The 26,269-nt window shown below is 38.2% G+C and overlaps 1 protein-coding gene across 1 annotated transcript in view; it reads left to right on the plus strand.

The window, feature by feature from the left end:
• Window positions 1-351: 351 nt before the first annotated feature.
• Window positions 352-26,269, plus strand: part of LOC130914675 (toll-like receptor 2 type-1) — a 47,254-nt gene continuing 21,336 nt past the window's right edge. The window contains exon 1 of the mRNA XM_057834096.1: window positions 352-486. The gene's annotated coding sequence lies outside the window, so the exon portion shown is untranslated. The remainder of the gene's footprint in view (window positions 487-26,269) is intronic.

Raw genomic sequence — 26,269 nt, forward strand, 5'->3', positions numbered from 1 at the left:
AAGTGTCAATTTACCAGAACGTATGAATGTTACTTCCTGATGTTGTCGTATTATGCCTCTGTAAAAACTGGAAATTTCCCATTGTGCGACTAATAAAAGCTTCGTCATGCTTTTTCTATTCTGTCAAGTGATATATACTGCAATTTTATACTGAAGGAAAAGTTGTCAAGAGAAAGTTTTCCGAGCGGTTTTGTCAAATACAACAGTCAAAAATCTAATCATAAGAAAGGACTAAAAGGAGAAAAAAAAAAACATTTTTTCATGCAACAAGGAGATAGTTTGACTTTCAAAGAGTAGGCAGAGTGAAAAAAAGAAGTCAAGTTTTGGAGGCAGTTCCACATTCCTGAACATCACACACAATAAATACCCACACACAGAGAAAGGAAAAAGGGAGGGAGACGCAAACTGGTCTGACACACTGCCCGAGTTTGACTGTGCGGCCACGCGAACGAAAACAAGCAAGAGCTTGACCACCCCGCTGAGCTGGTGAGTTGGAAAAACTAAACATCTTAACACAATTACTGCAATTTAATACCCAGTTTGTGTTGTTGTTGAATGGATGCTCATGTTGTTCAAAGTAGTGTTGCTCAATTGGTGGCTAAAGGCCAAAAAGTGGCAAACAAAATGAAACTGTTTTGGCTGGTCTGTGAAGAGCTAGTGCAAAATAAATGGCTGAAGGAATTTTCACATGCAGGCAATAAGGGTGTAAGTAAGGAGGACCAAAGCTGCCAAAATTTAAAAACAGGGCTCCACAGCAAAAGTAGGTAACTTTTCAACCTTTATAAAAAAATTTCATCACATTTGTGATGATACATCGACTGATAACTAGTTGAATTACACCTCTTTTATATCTTGAGGGGGTCTACAGTAGGGGAAATAAGTATTTAGTCAACCACCAATTGTGCAAGTTCCCCTACTTGAAAAGATTAGAGAGGCCTGTAATTGTCAACATGGGTAAACCTCAACCATGAGAGACAGAATGTGGAAAAAAACCCAGAAAATCACATTGTTTGATTTTTAAAGATTTCCAAATTAGAGTGGAAAATAAGTACTTGGTCACCGACAAACAAGCAAGATTTCTGGCTGTCAAAGAGATCTAACGTCTTCTAACGAGGTCTAATGAGGCTCCACTCGTTACCTGTATTAATGGCACCTGTTTTAACTAGGGCTGTCAAACAATTAAAATTTTTAATCGAGTTAAATACAGCTTAAAAATTAATTAATGGTAATTAATCACAATTAATCGCAATTCAAACCATCTATAAAATATGCCATATTTTTCTGTAAATTATATATATATATTCTGTAAAATAAATTGTTGGAATGGAAAGATAAGACACAAGATGGATATATACATTCATATACGGTACATAAGGACTGTATTTGTTTATTATAACAATAAATCAACAAGATGGCATTAACATTATTAACATTCTGTTAAAGCGATCCATGGATAGAAAGACTTGTAGTTCTTAAAAGATAAATGTTAGTACAAGTTATAGAAATTTTATATTAAAACCCCTCTTAATGTTTTCGTTTTAATAAAATTTGTAAAATTTTCAATCAAAAAATAAACAAGTAGCCCGCCATTGTTGATGTCAATAATTACTTACACTATGCTCATGGGTGCTGTAGCCTATAAAATCAGTCGCACCCAAGCGCCATCAGAGGGCGGCAAAACTTCATAAAACACAATTAACAAGTGGGCATTTCACTCTACTGTCATTTAAATCTGTCTGAGCGGGACATGTGCGTTAATTGCGTCAAATATTTTAACGTGATTAATTTAAAAAATTAATTACCGCCTGTTAACGCGATAATTTTGACAGCCCTAGTTTTAACTCATTATCGGTATAAAAGAAACCTGTCCACAAACTCAGTCAGTCACACTCCAAACTCCACTATGGCCAAAACCAAAGACCTGTCAAAGGACACCAGAGACAAAATTGTAGACCTGCACCAGGCTGGGAAGACTGAATCTGCAATAGCTACAACGCTTGGTGTAAAGAAATCAACTGTGGGAGCAATTATTAGAAAATGGAAGACATATAAGACCACTGATAATCTCCCTCGATCTGGGGCTCCATGCAAGATCTCACCCCGTGGCGTCAAAATGATAAGAACGGTGAGCAAAAATCCCAGAACCACTCAGGGCGACCTAGTGAATGACCTAAAGAGAACTGGGACCACAGTAACAAGGGCTACTAGCAGTAACACAATGCGCCGCCAGGGACTCAAATCCTGCACTGCCAGAAGTGTCCCCCTGCTGAAGAAAGTACACGTCCAGGCCCGTCTGCGGTTCGCTAGAGAGCATTTGGATGATCCAGAAGAGGACTGGGAGAATGTGTTATGGTCAGATGAAACCAAAATAGAACTTTTTGGAAGAAACACAGGTTCTCGCGTTTGGAGGAGAAAGAATACTGAATTGCATCCGAAGAACACCATACCCACTGTGAAGCATGGGGGTGGCAACATCATGCTTTGGGGATATTTTTCTGCAAAGGGACCAGGACGACTGATCTGTGTAAAGGAAAGAATGAATGGGGCCATGTATCGAGAGATTTTGAGTGAAAATCTCCTTCCATCAGCAAGGGCATGTGGCTGGGTCTTTCAGCATGACAATGATCCCAAACACACAGCCAGGGAGTGGCTTCGTAAGAAGCATTTAAAGGTCCTGGAGTGGCCTAGCCAGTCTCCAGATCTCAACCCCATAGAAAATCTGTGGAGGTAGTTGAAAGTCTGTGTTGCCCAACAACAGCCTCAAAACATCACTGCTCTAGAGGAGATCTGCATGGAGGAATGGGCCAAAATACCACCAACAGTGTGTGAAAAGCTTGTGAAGAGTTACAGAAAACGTTTGGCCTCCGTTATTGCCAACAAAGGGTACATTACAAAGTATTGAGATGAACTTTTGGTATTTACCAAATACTTATTTTACACCATGATTTGCAAATAAATTCTTTAAAAAACAAACAATGTGATTTTCTGAAATTTTTTCCCCACATTCTGTCTCTCATGGTTGAGGTTTACCCATGTTGACAATTACAGGCCGCTCTAACATTTTCAAGTGGGAGAACTTGCACAATTAGTGGTCGACTAAATATTTATTTGCCTCACTGTATATCGCTTTCACCGGCAAAAATTAACTTTGAGGAGGGTGGCATTAACCCAGCCACACACACAAAAAAAACCTACAAATTATCATGAAGATGGAAGTTGATGCTAACTAAAGATGTCCGGGATGCCGATCGATCGGGTCAAATCACGTCATTTTCAAAGTATCGGAATCGGCAAAAAAATATCGGACATGCCTTTTTTAAAAAATATATATTTATATATATATATATATATATATATTTTTTTTTTTTTTATTTTAATCGTTTTCTAATTGTATTTAACGTTACAGACAAAGTGTCTTACACTCATCCAGAGTAGTTTTGGCTTAAAGTAGGGCTATCAAATTTATTGCGTTAACAGTGGTAATTTATTTTTTTTCCATTAATCACGTTAAATAATTATTGCATGCGCTGCACGACCCACTCACGCATTGTCGCGTTCAATCTATAAAGGTGCCATTTTACCTATATATAGAGCAAAAAGGAAGCGTATGATGGGTAGAGAGAATTTTGACAGCCTTTGGAGTCTATTTTTATTTGACCAAAGCCTTACAATCCCCCTCTCAGCACTTGGAAATAACGTGGGAGGCAATGTGGGGAAGAACGGTTGTAGTTGATCATTTTCTTAACACCGTCTATTGTTACCCAAAGCAGAGAAGATATATCAATTGGTGCCACTACGCTGAGTCATGGTTGCACTTCCCATCATGCATTTGGGCAGAACAGTTAAATGGCTACAGTCAGGGGCGGACTGGGACTAAAAAGCAGCCCTGGACTTTGACTCAGCCCAGCCCATAAGAATCGCTATACGAAGGGAAACACAGACCCCATAGGGGGGTCCTGGAACATGCCCCTCCCGGGGGAATTTTTTTTTTTTTTTTTTTTTTTACATTTTATTGTAAAATGCACCAATTTCGTGCACTTTGAGAGAAAAATGAAGAAAATGTGTCTAGACTGTGACTGTCTGACTACGGGCGCTCAAAGTACTGCAAGGCTGAACTGGAGTTGGATTCATTTTCTGTACTAGCTCTATGATCAACCTGAATAAACAAATGAAAGAATTTATTTTTCAAAGCAAGTTTTACGTATCCAATTGATTATAATATATCTCTATAGATCTCTGTCTATAAAATGACTTCATTGTTTATGCCATAATTCAGTGGTCTCCAAACTATTCCACATAGGGCTGCGGCGGGCGCAGGATTTCATTCCAACAAAACAAGACAAAACCTCTGCACCAATCTGGTGTCTTACAAGTGTAATCAGTTGATTGCAGTCAGGTGCTGCTTGTTTTAGCAGAAACTTCATTGGTTAAACTGTCGGTACTCGATCGGTTAAAACAAAAACCAGGCCCCACAGCGGCCCTTGAGGACCGGTTTGGAGACCCCTGCCATAATTAATCTTGCCATACAAATAATAAATTTCAATGAAAATACAATACACATTTCAAGACAAATCCTGTATACATAAACTTCATTAGAAAGTATTAACCAGAAAACAAAACGATATATAAATGATTAATAATGTATATAACATCAATTTAACTACCTAAACTTTAAAGTAAAACCATTCATTTTATTAATATTTTGTTATATTTCTTCTGAATTAATATTGCTATGCTGAGTGTGCATACATTGTTTTACGGCTAAAATATTTTTTCTTAGGAGAGGGATAGTAGGACTAGCATACTGTAACTTGACACGATTGCAAACGGGTACATCGACTAGCTGGCACTAACCCTTTAATTGTCATTTATTTGATTTAAAATGTAGCTACCTGATGGATAACAATTGCCAGTTTACAGAGCAAGTAACCCTCTTCATCCCAATTTACTTGCCCTGCGCTTGTCTGGGGAACTTCCAACAGTTTATCGTTGCCCCCTCCCTCTTCTTTTCTCTCTCCCAGCACCGTCTGCACGTCAGAGCGGCTGCAGCTCCCTCTCACCATCGCCGGGAGCTGAGCTGTTGTTACCCGACGTGGCCGTTGCAGCCAGACTGCTGCTTGCGAAAATATTTGTCGATTTATGACATTTTAATGCTTCACTCTCCAGTTTCTTTAATTTTTTCTCTCTAACCTTCTCCGCGCCACCCTGCTCTTTTCAGTTTTTTTGCCACCACCATCCATATTGTGCATTAACACTCGTCGCTATTTTGCTTCCACAAGGAAGGAACCAATGAAGGCTACTCTGTGCTTTCGTCGTTCCTAGTCTATCAGATTGGCGGTGAAAAGCCAGGCGCATTGCTGCCACCTGTCGGATTGGATGCGAACTGTAGATAATCAGAGGATGGGGGGATAAAAACAGTGATGCATAATGAATGGCGGCCGCCGGCCGTCCAGGGCACCGGCCGTTCTGTGATCCTCCAGAACCCACAGATTACCAGTCCGCCCCTGGCTACAGTATCGTCTACTGAAAACTCAACAAATACACTAGATGGCTATATTTAGTCACAATATACAAAGTCACATTTATCCTTTAAGAATTACAAGTCTTTCTATCCGTGGATCCCTCTCACAGAAAGAATGTTAATAATGTAAATGCCATCTTGAGGATTTATTGTCATACTAAACAAATACAGTACTTATGTACTGTATGTTGAATGTATATATTTGTCCGAGTTTTATTCATTTTTTTATTAATGCATTGTCAAAATGTATATGATCAAGAAAAATTATTGGGAATGATTGGAATAGAATTGGGAGCAACAAAAAAAAAAAAAGCAATCGGATGGGGAAATATCGGGATCGGCAGATACTCAAACTAAAATGATTGGGATCGGGAGCAAAAAAACATGATTGGAACAACCCTAATGCTAACGCTTTCGTGCGAATCCTGCAAGGAAGGCAGAGCGACAGAAACAAAAAGTTTTGTCTGAGAAGGAAAAAGAAAGGACTAGCATATACAGAATAAACATTGCCACGGTTTTCACTCGCTGGCGTGAAGTCGTCAGCGCTGAATAGTTCGGGTGGGCGGGGTGGTTAGCCATGCTAAGCCAAACGGTTACTAACCGTCATGTGCTATTGTTTAACCACAACTGGATTCATTACCTTATTACTTTTCATCTTTCACACAGCCGCTGGAAACAGAAATGTTGTTCAATCCATCTGCAGGCGACCATTATGATTTTACGTCACTATACATGTGTGCGCTGGACCTCATGGGAAACGCAGCGCTGGTCCTCATGGGAAACACAGTCTTCCTTAAGGCAAAACACGACTGCTTTTGTCCACCAGCGTCACTAAAATCGAGCTATACTCAAAAGTCACCAAGTGTTGTTTTAAATGTTGCAATTGGGCCAGGTTGCGAGAGCTGTCGTCTCCTGTTTTCAAGCTGCCATATCTGCTAAAACAACACAGCAGCTTGAGTTGCCAGGATAGTTTTCCGCGATTTGTTTTTATAGTGTGATTTAGCTTATAGCTTTATCAGTAGTTTTGTCGGAAAGGCTCTAATTCTGAACTCGTGAACGAGGTTATTTTCCCCATGCATGACTAAGCATGGCTTGAGCACAAATAACATTCACATTCTTCAGTACAAAATAACAGCAGAGATAGCCCGGAGGACTCGAGAAGTGCTGATTGCGGCACTCTGTCTGCTTTGACTCATTTTTACTTCTACGAGATCATAAAAACACCTAACAAGGCCGTGTCGCAAGTCCGCGTCTAAAACAGATAGTGTTAAAGATTTTAGCAGCCTAAAAAGCAACAGGATGCTACTTTGGAACAAGTTAGCTTGTGACTCACAGCATGCTGCTTGCGCAAGAAAACAGCAACAATTTAAAATATTTTTCCCTACAAAACCTTGGATTTATGGGATCATTTATTATTCGTTTTTACAGCTTACCGGCAAGTCTGAATGTAGAGTTTTCAGTATACTGCTCTACTCTTACGATTATCCTTCAACACAGCAGAAAGAATATATGAGTATATGTTGTATGTGAGTATGTGTTGTGGTTTATGATAAAACCATTGGAAAGTTAATAATTAAGGGTGTAACGGTACATGTATTTGTATTGTATTATCGGTAAGTGGTGCTCGGTTCGGAACGGAGGCGTACCGGACGAGTTTCTGACGTAATCTAACCCTTACTTTTCGAGGCTGTGAGTCGATCAGGTTACAGTTTCTTTGTGTAGATTATATTTACTCAGTCATCTCTACTATAATAAGTACCAACACGGAAGGACAGTATAACCCAGAAACGTCAACGGCGCGACAACGTGGCCGCCGCGAGAACGCAGTGAAACGCGGGCGTTAAAGTCAATCAGCCAATGTACCCCGTTAGAATTAACTGGCATTAGCTACCATATCAACGAATATTTAGTTTTTGTCCACGGTCTTTATGGCTTTCTGTCAAAACAGATAATCTAGCATTGCCACACTTGCCAGCAAATTCCTCACTACTTCCCTTGTAGATTTTTACAGGTGAACGAGCTCAGAAGCACATACCTTTGGGTCAAAGGTTAAATAAATAAATCATTGCATAAGCCACAGGCATGCAAATGACTGCACTTAGCATACGTGACTTTGTTTTGGGGGAATTTAACAAGAACCTACCACATTTTGCTGGCATATTGTGGCGTTCAACAAAAGAGCACAAAAACATTGTCGGCTAGCACAGCTAACAATCGCCTCAGGATCATTAACCCCTCGATGCCTGAATATACAATAAACCCCTTCAGTACCATTGACGACGCTGGACATCGGATCTTGTGGCGCCCAATCATCCTTCTGCTGTGAGTAGAAGCATTGGATGAAACCATAAGTATGTCAATAAACATTAGCATTAGGGATGTCCCGATCGCATAATTTTTCACCCGAGTCCGACACGTTTGTGCCTTTGATTGAAGAGCTACCGAGGTTTCTCTGGCCAGATCAAAGCTACAAAGCTGTCACTCATCGTTACCTTTAAGTACCAAACGCTAGTTGCACAGGTAACCAAGAAAAACAGTTTGGTCGCACTGCTTAGCAGGAGGGAAGGTGAGAGGCTGTGGCACTGTGCGAGCATATAGCCGAAAACCAAATATTTTTTAGTATTAAAAACCTGATCCTTTTCATCCGATTCTGATCCTCTGAAAACTGGCGCGATTCGCCAGATTTACGATCACGTGATCAGATCGAGGACAACCCTAAATAGTATAGATGAAAAATACTAGAAAGAAAATTGAAACATACAGCTAAAAATTTGAAAACCCTCATATTTAAAAATACAAAATCAAATATATATAGTTTTTAAAAACAAAAATAATAACATGACAAAAGGAGGAATTAATAATTTTTTAATTCTTTAATTTTAATCATTTTTATATATGTATGTAATTTTTGTGACCTATTATAATTTTATTTTTATTTGATTTTCTATATTTTTTTCAATTTCTTTTATTTTTAATTTTTTTTAGGGCTGTCAAAATGATCGCATTAACAGGTGTTAATTAATTTTTTAAATTAATCACGTTATAATATTTGACGCAATTAACGCACATACCCCGCTCAAATAGATTAAAATGACAGCAGTGTAATGTCCGCTTGTTACTTGTTTTTTGTTGTTTGGGGCCCTCTGCTGGTGCTTGGGTCCAAATGATTTTATGGGTTTGGGGAGTGAGCATGGTGTAATTATTGACATCAACAATGGCGAGATACTAGTTTATTTTTTGATTGAAAATTTTACTAATTTTAAATAAACGAAAACATTAAGAGGGGTTTTAATATAAAATTTCTATAACTTGTACTAACATTTATCTTTTAAGAACTACAAGTCTTTCTATCCATGGATCGCTTTAAGAGAATGTTAATAATGTTAATGCCATCTTGTTGATTTATTGTTATCATAAACAAATACAGTACTTATGTATCGTATGTTGAATGTATATATCCGTCCTGTGTCTTATCTTTCCATTCCAACAATAATTTACAGAAAAAAAGGCATATTTTATAGATAGTTTGAATTGCGATTAATTACGATTAATTTTTAAGCTGTAATTAACTCGATTAAAAATTTTAATCGTTTGACAGCCCTAATTTTTTTGTATTCAGAACTTACCTATTTTTAGTTGTATTTTTATTAGTTTTCTCTATTTAGTCTCTTTTTTTTTAGCTATTATTATTTTCAAGTACCTATACATTCCTCAATACTTTTTAATTTATTTTGCAAATATTCACTGTCAGTGACGATGATAAACATCTGATCATGTAGTTTTTAAAGACTCTTTAATCCCTTGTATTGTGACCCCAACACAATCCGTGAGTAGTCATGTGATAATGTCTGTAGAATGAGCTGGAGCTCAGCAAACTAGTTACACTTACGCACCACTAGGGGGGACAAAGTGTGCCAAAATGTGTGTTGGGGGGGGGGGGGGGGGGGTTAACACGATATGGCAAAATACTGTGGTATGGTTACTGTATGTTTCACACTTCTGAGATTTGATTTGATTGTGTATTGTGACTAGGCATCCCGTCCCTAAGGTATCAGCTATTTATCATTGTCAGTGAGTCAGCTGTGCAACACGATGACTGGAGGAGGTGAAACTCCTTAACTTTTTACGGGAATACTTCGACTACAGAAAAGTTAGACGGCCGCAGCTTAGAGGAGGAGGGCCAACCAAAATGTAAAACATGGCTGCCGTGGAGGCAAAACCTCCAATATGATTTCGCATTTATACAAAATTAAAGGTTAGTAAACACTCTCATGAACGTTTCCCACCAGCTACGAGAGTTAACTCCAGAGTGTTTAGTATCTAGCAATGGTAAAATGTGTTTTTTTCTTCTCTCTGGCAACTGTTTTGAGAAAGAGGGCGTGTGTATAAGGTAAACATGACACGAGTCATACATACATGCTTTTTATGGAAAATAATTCAATTTTTTTTTTCTGATGGTAATAATGTTGAGCTGTTGCTGTGGGTTTAGTCCCACCTAATGGACTGCATTTATTTTAGGGCTGCAGCTATTGAATGTTTTAGTAATCAAGTAATCGACTGACGATTCTATCGATTAATCGAGTACCGTAATCAAATAAAACATTTTTTTTAGGTAAGGGAGATTAGGTAAGAGCAATTATAAATATACACGAGAAAACAAGAGATTTCATCTTATATTAAACCATTTTCAGTCAATGTCTATTTTCAATGTACATATTTCTTACTTGAAAATATCATTACGCTTGATAACAGACATCACTCAAAAGTTAGGTGTTTTTCCTCACGTGTTTAAATTGAATTTCCATTTGTGTCAAGTTATTTTTAAGTTCTAGTTAAGTTTTAAGTTAGTCTAAACTAAGTTCTGATAGGATTTTGAGTTTTTGCAGTGTTCAAAATAAATGTATGATACCTGCTGTATTGGAGCACATTAGTGACCAGTGCTACTTGGTGTTTTATCCAGCAATGACTACTGAGCTAAAATTGACAGTGAGCATTATTAAGTTTTATTTTACACCCTCACCACTCTACAGCGCCATGTTTTCACAGATTAAATAAAGCCTGTACAGTTGTGATCAAAAGTTTACATACACTTGTGAAGAACATAATGTCATGGCTCTCTTGAGTTTCCAATTATTTCTACAACTCTGATTTTTCTCTGATAGAGTGAATGGAACAGATACTTCTTTGTCACAAAAAACATTGATGAAGTTTGGTTCTTTTATGACTTTATTATGGGTGAACAGAAAAAAGTGATCAAATCTGCTGGGTCAAAAATATACATACAGCAGCGCTAATATTTGGTAACATGTCCCTTGGCCATTTTCACTTCAATTAGGTGCTTTTGGTAGCCATCCACAAGCTTCTGGCAAGCTTCTGGTATAATCTTTGAGCACTCCTCTTGACAGAATTGGTGCAGTTCAGTTAAATTTGATGGTTTTCTGACATGGACTTGTTTCTTCAGCATTGTCCACAAGTTCTCAATGGGGTTTGAGTCAGGACTTTGGGAAGGCCATTCGAAAACCTTAATTCTAGCCTGATTTAGCCATTCCATTACAACTTTTGATGTGTGTTTGGGGTCATTGTCCTGTTGGAACACCCAACTGCGCCCAAGACCCAATCTTCGGGCTGATGACGTTAGGTTATCTTGAAGAATTTGAAGGTAATCCTCCTTCTTCATTATCCCATTTACTCTCTGTAAAGCACCAGTTCCATTGGCATCAAAACAGCCCCACAGCATAATACTACCACCACCGTGCTTGACGGTAGGCATGGAGTACTTGGGGTTAAAGGCCTCACCTTTTCTCCTCCAAACATATTGCTGGGCATTGTGGCCAAACAGCTCGATTTTTGTTTGGTCTGAACTTTCCTCCAGAAGGTCTTATCTTTGTCCATGTGATCAGCAGCAAACTTCAGTCGAGCCTTAAGGTGCCGCTTTTGGAGCAAGGGCTTCCTTCTTGCACGGCAGCCTCTCAGTCCATGGAGATGCAAAACACGCTTGACTGTGGACACTGACATCTGTGTTCCAGCAGCTTCTAATTCTTGGCAGATCTTCTTTTTGGTGATTCACGGTTGAATCTTCACCCTCCTGACCAATTTTCTCTCAGCAGCAGGTGATAGCTTGCGTTTTCTTCCTGATCGTGGCAGTGACAAAACAGTGCCATGCACTTTATACTTACAAACAATTGTTTGCACTGTTGCTCTCGGGACCTGCAGCTGCTTTGAAATGGCTCCAAGTGACTTTCCTGACTTGTTCAAGTCGCTTTTTCAGATCCATGTATGTATATTTTTGACCCAGCAGATTTGATCACTTTTTCTGTTAACCCATAATAAAGTCATAAAAGAACCAAACTTCATGAATGTTTTTGGTGAAAAAGAAGTATCTGTTCCAATCACTCTATCAGAGAAAAATCAGAGTTGTAGAAATAACTGGAAACTCAAGAGAGCCATGACATTATGTTCTTCACAAGTGTATGTAAACTTTTGACCACAACTGTATGTAAGACACGTTAGCCACGCATCGACAGTGGTCATAATTAATCGAAACACAGCCCTCCAAAGGGCTAACGTTACGTGAGCGAGTGACAGTAATATTTATTAGCGCTGAGAAGTCTATTGCTTAAAGATGGCGGCTGTTTACTAACGCTGCCAAGACGCGGCCGAGTCTGTCAGTTCGCATCTAGTTCTAAATACATGTGATATCTATCAGACGCTACCTGCTACCACTGTAGCATCACGCGGGCGTAGTTTTTAGCAACGTTGTAGCAAGTTTGTAGCGTCTGTCAGATGCAGTAAGTTTTTTTTTTTTTTAATTGCTTCTTCTTCTACGCACGTTACGTCAGCACGTTGTCCCGCATTAAAAGTAGTCAGAGCAAAACGTGATGCTTAGAGCTGGCAAAATTAAACAATTCCTCAAGGTGAATAAAATTACTCGGATTGGTTTTTAAACTCCAGTTGCTCGAGTATTCGTTTCAGCTCTATTTTATTTATAATATTTCAGGAATTAAATTTTTTTTTTCAAATTTTTAATTTTAACTCAATGTTATACATATGTTCCAATTTTGTAATATGTTTTGAAAAATAAAAATCCTATTCAATGGAAAAAAAGTTATCGCAAAGTAACACATTTTAGAGCCAATTGCAATTCCATGATACTGTGAAACTGTGATATTTTTGCTTAACTCGTTCACTCCCAGTCATTTTCACCGGAGCAATCCCCTTTGCTCCCGGCCGTTTTACTGGATTTTGACTGATTTTGCAAGGCCCACAGAAAATTCTATTGCGATAATAAGGAAAAATATTGCAATAAAATAATGCAACCGGTTAAACTTGAGAGTAGCTGAGATCTGTCATGACAAAATATCGCTTCAATGATATCTGGCGCCATCAAGCGTCGTGAACGAGGAAAGTAGCTGAGATCTGTCATGACGGAACATCGCTTCAATGATATCTGGCGCCATCCAGCATCGTGAATGGGTATAATGTCTAGACCGCGAATATAAGACGAGCCCCTCTTTTTCAATCTTATTTCAATGCAAAAAAAACACCGTCTTATATTCGGGCCAATACCGTAACTTTGACTTTAACACAGCTATTTTTTTGCTTTTGTGACATCCCAAACATCTGAATAATGTTTTCCTTTTACAAAATAACATAAACAACAAGACAAATAGAGCTTTTGATAGCAAAGTAACACTTTATTTACACATAACTACACTATTGAACTGAGAGATGACACTGTTGTGGCCGCGGCTGCGCGGTAAATTTTTCCCTCATCATCGCCTCTCATCAAGATAGATTTTTTTTTTTATCTTTCTTTTGTAGTGACCACTACCTCATAATAGAATTCACCTTGGGAACTTGTGTGGGGCATGTGCCTTGTGTTTTATATCGTTCTCCACATTTTTCTCACGCTTCTTACTTCTCCCAACTTCCGTTTCCTGACTATTTCTCTTCATTCACTTCCTTACATGGTCAAATATGAGTTCTTACCAAATGCGCTACTGCCCTCCAGTGGCCAGTTTCATTGCTTTAAAATGGATTTTGAGCATTGTGCTTTGGAGCAAAGTTGCATCAGAACCTAGAGATGTCTCTTGTGGAAAAAAACGTAAAAGACGTACAAATACGTTTTTGGGACACTGAAACAATTAAAAATAGAACGTATTTATACGTTTTTGGGAACAAATGAATTAAGACTATTATACCGTCAGAATCTCACACTGGCACATGCCTAATTTTGACCGAAGCACAATACATGGGATAAAGAGTCTTTAACCCTCATATTGTGTTTGGGGTCAGAATGGACCCATTTTCAAGTTTGGTCATGTCAAAATACTCAATGTCAAATACTCCATGCCCTGGCCCTTCCCTACCTTTGCGATCTTCTCCGTCTAAACAATCCAACCCGTTCACTTCGCTCTACCACTATTCTTCCCCTCTCCGTCCCCCATGTCCGCCTCTCCACCTTTGGTTCCAGAGCTTTTAGTCATTGCGCCCCCCAGCTCTGGAACTCCCTACCCCCTGATCTCCGCAGCATATCTACTCTATCACTTTTCAAACCTAGACTGAAAACACACCTGTTCACTCTTTCTTACCCACCATAACCCCAAACTTATATTTTTACTTCTTTTAATTGTGCTTTTAATTTTTTATCCTTTTAATACCTTTTTATCGTACTGTGATTCCATGTCTCTTGTGAAGCATCTTTGTGTGTTTTGAAAAGCGCTCTAGAAATAAAATGTATTGTTATTATTATTATAAAAGAACTCATGTATTTTGCTTAACCCAAAAACAATATACTGCAAAGGTTGAGTATTTTCAGTTGGAGTCATAAAACACAATACAAGAGTTAAAGAGTCTCTAAAAGAGTGTCACTCGTAGACGTCCCATCCATTTGAAGTGGGAGGGCTAGCAACGGAAAAATAGTGCCAGCCACCCACTTTAAATTGATCAGACACCGACCTCCATCAATGCCAGCCAGCTGTCTGAACTTCCAGCTACGATGCATCATGCATGTGAACCTATTGACAGGAAATGAATAACACAATAGAGCACATGACCCAGTTTTTCCAAAGCTACCCCTTTATTGATTGACGCAGCAATGCCAATGTGTCACTCAGATAAAGCCTGACCATTCCTCCCACTGATAAGCTCCAGAGCAAGATGCATCAAAACTTCCTCCATGTGACTCAGTCTTACCAAAGCTACCGTACCAGTTAATAGTAAACCAGCCCAAGGACACACATTCACACAATACAGATTCTTGCCCACACAGGAAACTGTTTCACCCTTCAGAAATACCCTGTCAAAACCCACAGATTTCGTTGAAAACATTTGCAGGTCAAGTAGTTCAATGCGTGGAAACTGGCAAACTAATAAGGCGTCCAAAACATGCCATTTTTTAAATTGGAAAGCGGTTGGAAAGAAATTGGCTATTCAAGAGTCGACCGGCTGTGTACACATGAGGAATGTAACCATGGCAACTCACGGTGGTTCAAAATCAAAAGGGAAAATACATATAAAATCTAATCCAACAGCGACTGTCTGAGATGTCTATCAAATTACTCTCTTCGACACCCTCAGCATGATGATTCTATTTTTTTTTTTTTAAACTGGTTTAAATAGTATTGTATTGAGTGTTAGCTGAAACAGACTCCACATACTGACGGTGGGCGTTTTGTGGATGATCGCCAAAGCATTTGGTGATGTAAAAATAGTATAAACCAAGCCATTTAACTCATTCGCTGCCATTTATTGGACGGTCGATGAATCGTTGAGAGACATTGTTGAACTAAAAATCCAAATCATCTCTTTCCAGCCTTTTATTAGTAAAAATTCTTATTCGCATTTTTTCTATTCATATATGCCTCTTTATATATAACTTTTTTTTCGAACAAAAAGTCAGTTTTTTTTTTCCCTCCATAGTTTGGGGGTTTGACTTGTACTCAAAACACCGAAAAGAAATTGTAACGTTAGCATACCCTACACTTATTCAGTGTGTGGTTTTTCGATTCTTATTTTAAATTGCCTTTTAAGCCTTAGATGCATAAGTGGGTCAAAAATGACCCGGTGAGGTTTTTTTCTTGAGATATCTTCGGAATGAAAAATTGTTATCAATTCATATTCCAGGTATTCCCCAAGAAACGTGTTTTTGATATCATGCCATTCAAATTTTTGATGAACTTTTTATACATTTGAAGAAATTGTCATTTTTGTATTACTACCCTAAGCTTCCACAAGTGGGTCAAAAATGACCCACATGCGTTTTCTATGGAATCCAATGGAAATCTTTCATTCTTATCAACTTTGGCTGTCAGGCATAAATTTACCGTGGACCACACAGACTAGGTATGTAAAAAGTGACATCCCTTAAGAAGATTATTTTACACAGCAAGAGCTGATACGTGTACTGTAAGTATTATGTCCATATAGTATTTTGTGTGTGTGTCTTTCATGACTCTTTATTATTATTTATCAACAAATTAACCTACTTCATAACTAGCTAGCTAACTGAGGCTAGGTTCATACTGCTGGTCCTAATGCACAATTTCATTTTTTGTCATATCTGTTTTTTTGGGCGTAACCGTTCAGACTGCCTTTGTCCATTGAGCCAGTTCAAGTATCACACATGCGCTCTAATTCGCTGTCCGAGATGCGCTCAGCAAACTGGCCCGCATGTGCAGGAGCACTGGAGCAGAGAGAAAACCGAGCATTGTCAGGCTTATTCTCAACCCATTTTATTTTTTTATGACTCTTGTCAAGCCCGCTCCTTCCCCAAAAGCCGCGTTCAAGCTAGGCGCTAACGCTAATGCACAGCTGCACCGCTACCGTAGCATCCTGTCGCTCTCGCTCTTTGCTGATGTTAATTGCTGCATTAATTCCAATTTGGGGTACTTGACAGTTCGGACTGCAGCCACATTCTGGAAAAATGTGGCCTGGATGGGATTTTAAACACATACGAAAGTGACCTTGATCGAATTTGAAAATGGTCCACTTTTATGCGACTTTTCCTGTTCAGTCGAGTCGGAAAAACACGAAAACATCGGATTTGTGCTAGATTTACAGCTAAAATGGTCCTACAGATGTTGGATGATGGAGAGGCAGTGACGGGGTTGGACTCAAGTGTCCGAAATGTCTGATGATGAGGACCCAGACTATTGTCCAGGTGGCAGTGGCAGTTGTCCACTTGGAAATCCAACTGAACAGGATCAATCTGACTTATAAGATTCCACTTATGTGTCCTCTGAAGAAGAAAGTGTCCAAATCATGGCCAACAGAATGAGTTGGTAGGGCTCTTACTAAAGAGAATTACCACCCAACCAGGGCAGAATACAGAGCCACAATATTCTCAGAAATCGGTCAGTGCCTCCACAAGGGCTTAGCACCGCTGGCTCACCAAAAAGATGCATGGGAGCTCTTTATCATTGATGATAAAATACAAGGAAGGATGAAGTCTATTGCTGTTTTTTTTTTTTTTTAAATGTTAATTGAATCATAAAGATATTTCAAGCATCAAATCATTCTTGTGTGGCCCTAAATATCATACTAATTAATATACAAGTGATTATTCTTCACCAAAATGGCATAAAAACACTTTGGTTCTAATATGGGTCATTTTTGACCCACTTATGGAAGAGTGTAGGGTCCAGTAACTTGTGCATCTAAGGGTTAAGATAACGTGTCTGTTATAGGTGTTGGATTTTTTTTTGGTTTGAAATTTTCCCCCTAAATATGCGAAATATGCTCCGGTGCGACTTACATGTTTTTCTTCCACCTCATCATACATTTATCGGCTGGTGCGACTTATTCTCAGGTACAAGTTAAAAAAAAAAAAAATACGGTACGCAAAATGAAACACTAAAGGAACAATCAATATTCTTTACTCAATTTAATTTAAAATAAATAAAGGACGACAAAAAGGAAAAACACTTAATATTCTATTTTTTATTTTTGGGGTGAACTTACAATTTTACAATTACAATTTTTACAAAAAAAAAATATATATATATATATATATATATATATATATATATATATATTCTCCGATTTCTAATTAATCAAAATAACTGAAAACATCTGCTTTTGATTAGAAATGATAAACTTTATTTCATCATAATATTATACTAATACATTTTATTAGATTATATTTTATATTACTATATAGCAGCAGCTTGAAGGCAGGCTGTTACATGAAGCTTCAGGCTTGTCTGTTTTGTAAATATTGTAAGATGTTTTTTATCTTGCATGAGAGAATATACAATGTTGCTTCAGCCTTTTAAGGTGTTTACTGATTGATCCTTGCACTCTAAATGTAACTATTAGCATTATGTAGCAATCGCGTTAGCATTAGCTTTAGCTTGGCATGCAACCAAGTGCTGCGTTCGTTGGTTTGGTAGCACTAGACCAAATTGTTCCTTTAAGTCACAGGTCATCACTGTGAATTTGAAGCTGTTGCAGCAATTTTAAAAAATCCTTTATAAACTATGTGCTTTAGAAAAAAAAAAGTATATCGGCCTCAAATATCAGCAATCGGCCGGAAAATTTTCAAGATATTGGTATCAGCATTTGAAAATCCCATATCGGTGGATTTCTAATAAATACAGTACATAATATAAACTGTAATATGCTGTACACTATTAAAAGATTGTTACTTAATACTTATGTTACTAGGAAATTTGACGTATATCGTTATCAGCCGTTTTTTAAAATCCGACCGGCCGTTATGAAAAAGTCCATTTAAAACTACGGAAAAGGACTAGGGATCCCGCCATTTTTCAGAGGATCGGAATCGGGTTTTTAATTTAAAAAATAAAGATTTCTGTTTTTCTGCTTCATGGCTCGTACAGCCTCACTCTCCCTTCTGCTGCTTCTCTTGGTCAGCAGTGCACTGTGACTTTTGCTTGTTAAAGTTAACAATGATTGACAGGCGTTGAAGTTTTGATCTTGCCAGAGAAGCTTGTTAGCACTGCCTTCAAGGACGCCGAATGTGTCAATCATCATTTAGCTTGTTAAACACTAGTGTGCTGTGGCAACTCATTGTGTGTGTGCGCGCGGCATTATGAAGGCGGCATGGTGGGACAGTAACACGTTAAAGACTTTTTTTCCCGGACGGCTATTTATTTAACCTTTATTTAACTTTATAAGAGATGTTTCTGGGTATAGGAAATTCAGGCACTTCTTAAGCTATTATTTTTTATTTGTGTGATTCAATAAACATGCTTTAGGAATTTCATTTTTGCATCATTCCATTTTTTAATGCCAATTTTTAAACTTTTACTTCAAATGAATATCAGCTCCAAAAATGGGATATTAGCCCCTCTAAATACTAATAACCTTTATTGGTATCGATCCTGAAAAACTCATATCGGTAGATCTCTAATTTTCTTTGCGCAATTAAATGTAAATCCCTGAGTTATTTACCTCTTAATAACGTGATTTATTGATGAGCAAAAATACTCTATGACTAATCATCTATCAAAATTATTATTTTGTGGCTGCCCGAAAGAACATCAACTACATTTCCAACCAGGTAATATTTAGGTACAGCGACATCCATCTTTAATGCTGTCAGAAACAAACAAATAAGCTATTTTTCATGTCAGGCTTTTCCTCTCAACATCGAACCGGCAACAAAAATCAATAGGACTTGGAACATTAAATTCATATATCAGCACTGAAGCGCACATAAACACACACCCACGTGGAGGGAAGTTGTAAAACTTCCTTGCACGTGAGCCAAGCACTATAACAAAGCATGAGGAAATGTTTTGATAGAGTCCATTTACAGTCTGCAGCAGGGAACTACCGCTTGAAGGTATGTGTTCAATGGAATACCTTTGTCCTGTATTTTTTAATTACTTACGGTATGAATTACGGCAACAGCTATCAAATATTTTAGTAATTGAGTATTCGACTGAAAATTCCATTGATTAATCGAGTAATCGGATGAAACATTTTTTTTTAGGTAAGGAGCAATTATAAATATACATGAGAAAAAAGACATTTCAACAAATATTGAACCGTTTTTAGACTATCTTTACTTTGAATGTACATTGTTGAAAATTTTTGTCAATACAAAAAAAAAAAAAAAATCTTGTTTCCAACTTGAAATGTCATAATGCTTGATAACACACATTACTTAAAAGTTAGGTGTTTTCCCACGTGCTTCAATTGAATTTCCATTTGTGTCAAGCTAATTTTAAATTATAGTTAAATTTTAAGTTAGTCTAAATTGTAAGTCCTGATAATATTTTAAGTTTTTGCAGTGTTCAAAATATATGTATGATACCTGGAGCAAATTAGGCACCAGTGCGACTAAAATTGATAGTTAGCTATATTATGTTTTCATTTTAAACCCTCATCACTCTACAGTGCTGTCTTTTTACAGATAAAGCCTGTATGAAAGATGCGTTAGCCACACATCAACAGTAGTCATAATTAATAGAAACATAGACTTCCGCAGAGCTAATGTTACGTTAGCAAGCTAGAGTAACGTTAATTTTAATTATTAGCGCTACGTTAACTTAATTTGACCTTGTCCTGAGCAGGCATGTGCCGGTATGAGATTCTGACGGGATGATAACCAGTGTTGTTAATCTTACTGAAAAAAAGTAATTAATTATAGTTACAAATTACTTCTCCCAAAAAGTAATTGCGTTAATAACTCAGTTACCTGAATGTAAGAGTAATTAGTTACTTGGCAAAGTAATTGGTGATAATTACTTTTTTTTTTTCCCTCAAAAAAAAAAAAAAAACATTGGCCACACTATGTGAAGTTTTTTGTGAAGGTTTTTGGTACAATTGGCCCGAGCCCAATTCTTTACCCTAATTTACCCTTTACCCTGAATCAACTGTTAAAAGTTGTTAAAATTGCTCCCATTATTGCATTTGTTCCCTTCTCTCTACTTTCGACATATGAAAGTTTTAAAACTGTTTCATCATTTAAAGATAGATTCAAGTCAAGATTTTGCCGATTTAGAAATATTTTAGATAAAAAGTTACTTAGGTTCGCTAGGAAGGTTCTCTACAACAGAGCCGTCCTAAAAAGTCTACTGCTTTAAGATGGCGGCTGTCTACTAACGCATTTAGTGCCATGCAGTGTTGTTAATTTTACTTTTAAAAAGTAATTAATTACAGTTACAAATTACTTCTCCCAAAAAGTAATTGCGTTAGTAACTCAGTTACCTGAATGTAAGAGTAATTAGTTACTTGGCAAAGTAACTAGTGATATAAATATTTTTTTCTCAAAAAAAAAAAAAAAAAAACACAGGTCACACAATGTGAAGCTTAAAGGGTTTGGGGGACAATTGGCCCTAGCCCAATTCTTTACCCTCCACTTAACTAGACACAAGGGTATTGCGATAACTAGCTAGTAACCTTTACTATGTGTGGAAGTCATTTAAAGTTGTGAATCAATCGTTAAAGTTGTTAAAATTTCTCCCGTTATTGCATTAGTTCCCTTCTGTCTACTTTAAACATGTGTAAGTTTTAAAACTGTTTCATCATTTAAAGATAGATTTAAGTTAAGATTTTGCCGATTTAGGAGCATTTTAGATAAAAAAAAATTACTTAGGTTCGCTAGGAAGGATCTCTACATCAGGGCCTTCCTGAGAGGTCTACTGCTTTAAGATGGCGGCTGTTTACAAACGCATGTAGTCCTTAAAACATGTTGGCGATGCAGCAGTGTCTGTCATTTGCATCTAGTTCTATAATATGATATCTACCGTGTCATGTGGGTGTAGTTTGTCGGCTATGGCTGCAGTCAGGTATTATTGGAGCCACCTAGCATCGCGGTTGCAACGGCGTCTTCCCCATTCCTGCTCTGCTCTCGTCCCCGTGAGTCCGTTTCTCTCAGACTTTTTTTTATTCAACCAACTTAGTAACGCATAGTAACGCACGCCTTTCCCGCCTCAGTAACGGTAACGGCGTTGCCAAGATGAGAAAAGTAATTAATTAGATTACTCATTACTGAAAAAAATAACGCCGTTAGTAACGCCGTTATATTGTAACGCCGTTATTAACAACACTGATGATAACCTTAAGCAAAAATATCACGGTTTAATGGTATCACGGTATTGCAATTACAGCTCTAAAATGTGTTACTTTGAGCTAGCTGGATTTTAAAAAAAAAATGTTTAAACTTCCATTGAACAGGGCTTTTATTTATTATATTATCGTAGCTGGTGGGAAACGTACATGACAGTATGTACCAACCTTTAATCTTGTACGAATGCGAAATCATATTGGAAGTATTGCTTCCTTGGTAGCCACCCTCCACAAACATGTTTTACATGTCAGTTGGCCCTCCTTCTCTAAGCCGCGGCCATCCATAACTTTTCCGTAGCCGAAGTATTCCCATACCAGCGATTTCATTTCTTTGATGGGGGAAAAAGTTCAGGAGATTCACCTCCTCCAGCCATCGTGTAGCACAGCTGACTCACCGACACTGAGCAACAACCGGTGGGGGACAGTTGAGCCTTACAGCTGCAAACGAAATATTTCTCCATGCATTTTTGGGACATAAAATTAGCTAATATGGTATGGTATGACTGATTTTTTTGCAGTTTTGAAACTGATGTTTACCACGGTATACCTTCAAATCGGTTATCGGCACATGTCTAGTCCTGAGTATCGCTCATCCGTTCTCGGAGTAAATCGGGTGCCTTCGGTGGAGCTGCAGCATTGCAGACGTGCCGTAATGGTATGCAAGCGCTGTCTTAAGGCTGATTTATGCGGACCTACGCCGTTAACACAGACTCAATTTACGACCCTACACTGCAGCCTGACGTACACCTCCGAAGAATCCTGCCCACGCGTCACGTCAACGTGAGTGAACGTCGAAGGACTGTGATTGGTCCGCTCAGAAAGTCATTTCCTCTTCTGCACAAAAACACCTATATTTTCAGACATTTGCAAAACTCTTTTGTGTCGCCTACACTTCAAGATTTAATTAAAAACATTTGTTGTTCAAAATTGATTAGCTGCAGAAGCAAATACACACATTGCCATTGCTGTCATTGACTGGAGGAAAACTAAAGGAATTCGACAAGAGTCCCCCAAAATCGTTCAAAGACAAAACCACACCCCTCTAGTGGCATGGCGGTGAATGGCGTAGCGCACGCATGCTATTTTTAGACCGTGACGTCGCATCGTAAAGCGGAAGTAAAGCCGAAATGGGACATTATCGACTCGCCCTCGCATAGAAACAACCTAATTTGTGCCACTTTTCCCCGGTAATCTTTCAAAAACGAACATGCCGATCACGCATTGCTTTTTTGGAACTTGTAGAAACGACTCTAGACATTACGACACATGAAGGATGTTTTCTTCATATGTTTCCGGAAACCAAAAACTCGGGAGGAAAAAATGTGAAGACCGAATCAACTTGCGCGGACTTTAACACCAGCTCGGTGAATCCATTCATATTTCATATGCAGTAAACATTTTGTTGGGTCTTTCAGAGGACAAAGAGGTAAGCCATTTTTATATTTTTAACTTATTCTTTAGCGTAACGTTGCTTCTGTCTGACAATGAATGACCTGAAAAGAATTACAATGGTATCTGACTGTTACTGTTACCGTTTGTTATATTTATCTAAAAAAAAAAACAATTTTAGTAAGGGGGAAGTGTAAATAAATTATAGAATTAAGAATTGTTATCAATGAAAAAATTAAATGTGTTCGTTGGCTGTAACTGAGTAGCATTTGCGATCGCTACACAAAGCAAACTAAATTACCCCTCAAGAACGAAGAGACGTAGGACAACCAGAGGATACATAAGAAAGACAGGGCTGATGGTAAAGGATGGCTTGTTGAAACAGGAAAATGTCAATGTCAGTCGCGTCGATAAAAAAGCTAAGGCTATGCTTAGGTCGGCTCGTTTTTTTCGTCTTTTTCAGCCTTCGACACTCAAGCCATCTCTTTAACTGAACATTTTTATATTCTTCCACATCTTTGCCAGTGAATTTGGCACCAGGCACATCATTTTCGGAGAGAATTGGTAGGTTTAGCTCTGTAAACATCTCCTTCGTACATGATTTCCATTCGTTTCCTATTAGGGACAACCGGTGACTTGTCCCTACTTAGCAACAGTAGCTAATGTCATGAATATTAATCAACGGAAGTGACGTGTTGCTTGCGGTACGCCATAACAGAGCAAAGCGTTCCCTTGAAGCAGAACTTGGAATGCGCCAAGACGGCGTAGGGTCTACGCCAACGTTCCGCCGTCACTGGAACGCAGAAGCATAAATAGGCCTTTACAGTGAATAAAACAGTGTTCGCCTCGGTGTCTAGCTTAAAATGCTCCCAAACTTTTGACATTTTCTGCTTTTTCTTGGTGCCTGGTGTACGTACGGGACATCAGCACGTTGTGCCGCATTAAAAGTGGTCCGGGGAAAACATCATGCTTAGAAATTATACGATTTCTCGATACATAGAAAATTCCTCAATCGATTTTTAATATCGAATTACTCGGGTCATCGTTTCATATCTAATATGAATACGTTTAAAACAAAAATAAGATTGAGTTAGTTTTAGGTAAAGTTACAGTGTAAAAATGGGGAAAAATTGCTTTGTTACTGATATTGTGCATGTGTATCGGAATATACATTGCTGGTGACTGGGGAATGCAGGTTAAAACAGTGGAGAAATATGACTAAAAAGTAAATGAAATGAAGAAAACAAAAAGGGGAAAAAAATGGAATGAAATGATGCAAAGCCCAAAGGACAATGCACAGTGACTCATCTTTAGTGTGGGATGAACAAACATTTAGGAAATATAATTTTAAAAGAGTCTTCTCATAAACAAAAACACCAAACAAAGTGCTAGTATAGCGAAGATAGACAAAGATAATTAGTTGTTCATTTAATGGGGCAGAATGAAAATGCTCAGGGTGGAAATAAAATTTAGTTAAGACTATGTTAGTGCAAAGTGTAACAGTAATATAATAAAACTAGAAAATGCTTTGCTCTGATGGATGGTAAACTCTCGCTGGCCACTTCCTTTTGGTTTGAGGGCATTTACGGATCATTTCCTGTTGATTTTTGGGTCACTTCCTGTCGTTTATGGGGCATTTCGTGGTCTCTTTATTTTAATATAAAGTCATCTTCTGTCGGTTTTGGGGCATTTTTGGATCATTTCCTGTTTGAGGCATTTTTGCGGGCACTCGCTGTTGATTTTGGGGCATTTTTGGATGACTACTTTTTCATATCGGGTTACTTCCTTTTGATTTTGAGGCATTTCCAGGTCACTTCCTTGCACTTTCAATGTTTTTACTTTTTTTTCATCAAAATTACAATTTTTAAAAATATATTTTATTTCATTGCAATGTGTCTCTCTTAAAGCAAGACTAGGTAACTTTTCAGTTTTGGTCGATTTTAGCAACGCCGGTAGACAAAAGCGGTAGTGTTTTGCCTTAAGGATGACTGAGTTTCTCATGAGGATCAGCACACACCTGCACACTGTCGTAAAATCATGATCTCCCGGAAGCCTGTAGATGGATTAAACGACATTTCTGTTTCCAGCGGCTGTGAGAAGGACACATTGTAATGAGTTAATGAGGTAATGAGTTTAGTTGTGGCTAACAGAGGTGCCTGAAGGGAAATTATGGAATAACGGGAGCGATTTTAACAACTTTAATGGTTGAGTCACAAAATTATAAGAATGTAGCTTAAAGCTGTTGATACAAAATGGGGACTTAAAGAGCATTGGACAGGAGAAAAAAAGTCATAAATAGCATTATTATGTGAATTAGAATCATACTTTGAGACGATTCGACTATATACACCAATTTAGCAAAGCGCAGATGACGAGAAATTAGTCTTTTAATCTGCTGGTTAGCCACGCCTACCATTATAGGGCTCTAGCGTCCCCAACAGGTGGATGACGTCAGCAGGAGAATGGGCTTGTCGGTTTTACTATTCAGCCCATTGAGGGGGAATTATTCAGAATGAGGAAAACGCGACGAAGAGAGCCGCAAAATGTCATTGTTTCAGTCTCTCTACTCCAATATTTTTACAAGATATTCTTTTTATCCAAGTATTTTTCCCCAATAGCTAAATAAATGGCTTGAGAAGGACCAGTCAGCCCGTCGAGGGGGAACTATTCACAACGAGGAAAACGCGACGAAGAGAGCTGCAAAATGTCAGTGTTTCTGTCTCTTTACTTCGATATTTTTACAGGATATTCTTTTTATCCAAGTATTTTCACCAATTGCTAAATACATGGCATGAACATGACAAATAAGTCTTGTGCTAAATGGAATATAAAATAATAAAAATGCACTTATTCAGGACGACATGGCAAAATTACTCCATAATGGTCAAAACTGTCGACTTCACCTTTACTGTCGCACCTCCCGAACGATATTTTATGACACCTAAATCGGACATATGTCATTTCCCTTCCCCTGCTTCGGACAATGTAAACGAACCAAGAGGCGTGACAACTAGCCGACATGCTAACCCGAACCGAGGGATGTTTCAAAGTCTTCGAAGCGGAAACATGCCTATCAATGATCAAACGTAAGTAGTCCTTTATTTAAAGAAAGTTTGGAGTGTTTACTTTGGAATCGCTGTATTAATATTTGACATAATACAAAACAAGATGTTGACTCACTTCCTCGTAAGTCCAATGGTCCCACAGTAGTAGGGCTTGGCCAATATCCACGGTGAATGGGAACCTTTTGAAACTCCAAGAAGGCGCACACGCTTCTCCCTCATAAAGCAAGATTTTTCTGCAGCCGTTTGGCTGGCG

Source organism: Corythoichthys intestinalis, chromosome 4, assembly GCF_030265065.1.
Source record: "Corythoichthys intestinalis isolate RoL2023-P3 chromosome 4, ASM3026506v1, whole genome shotgun sequence".
NCBI classification, from domain to species: domain Eukaryota; kingdom Metazoa; phylum Chordata; class Actinopteri; order Syngnathiformes; family Syngnathidae; genus Corythoichthys; species Corythoichthys intestinalis.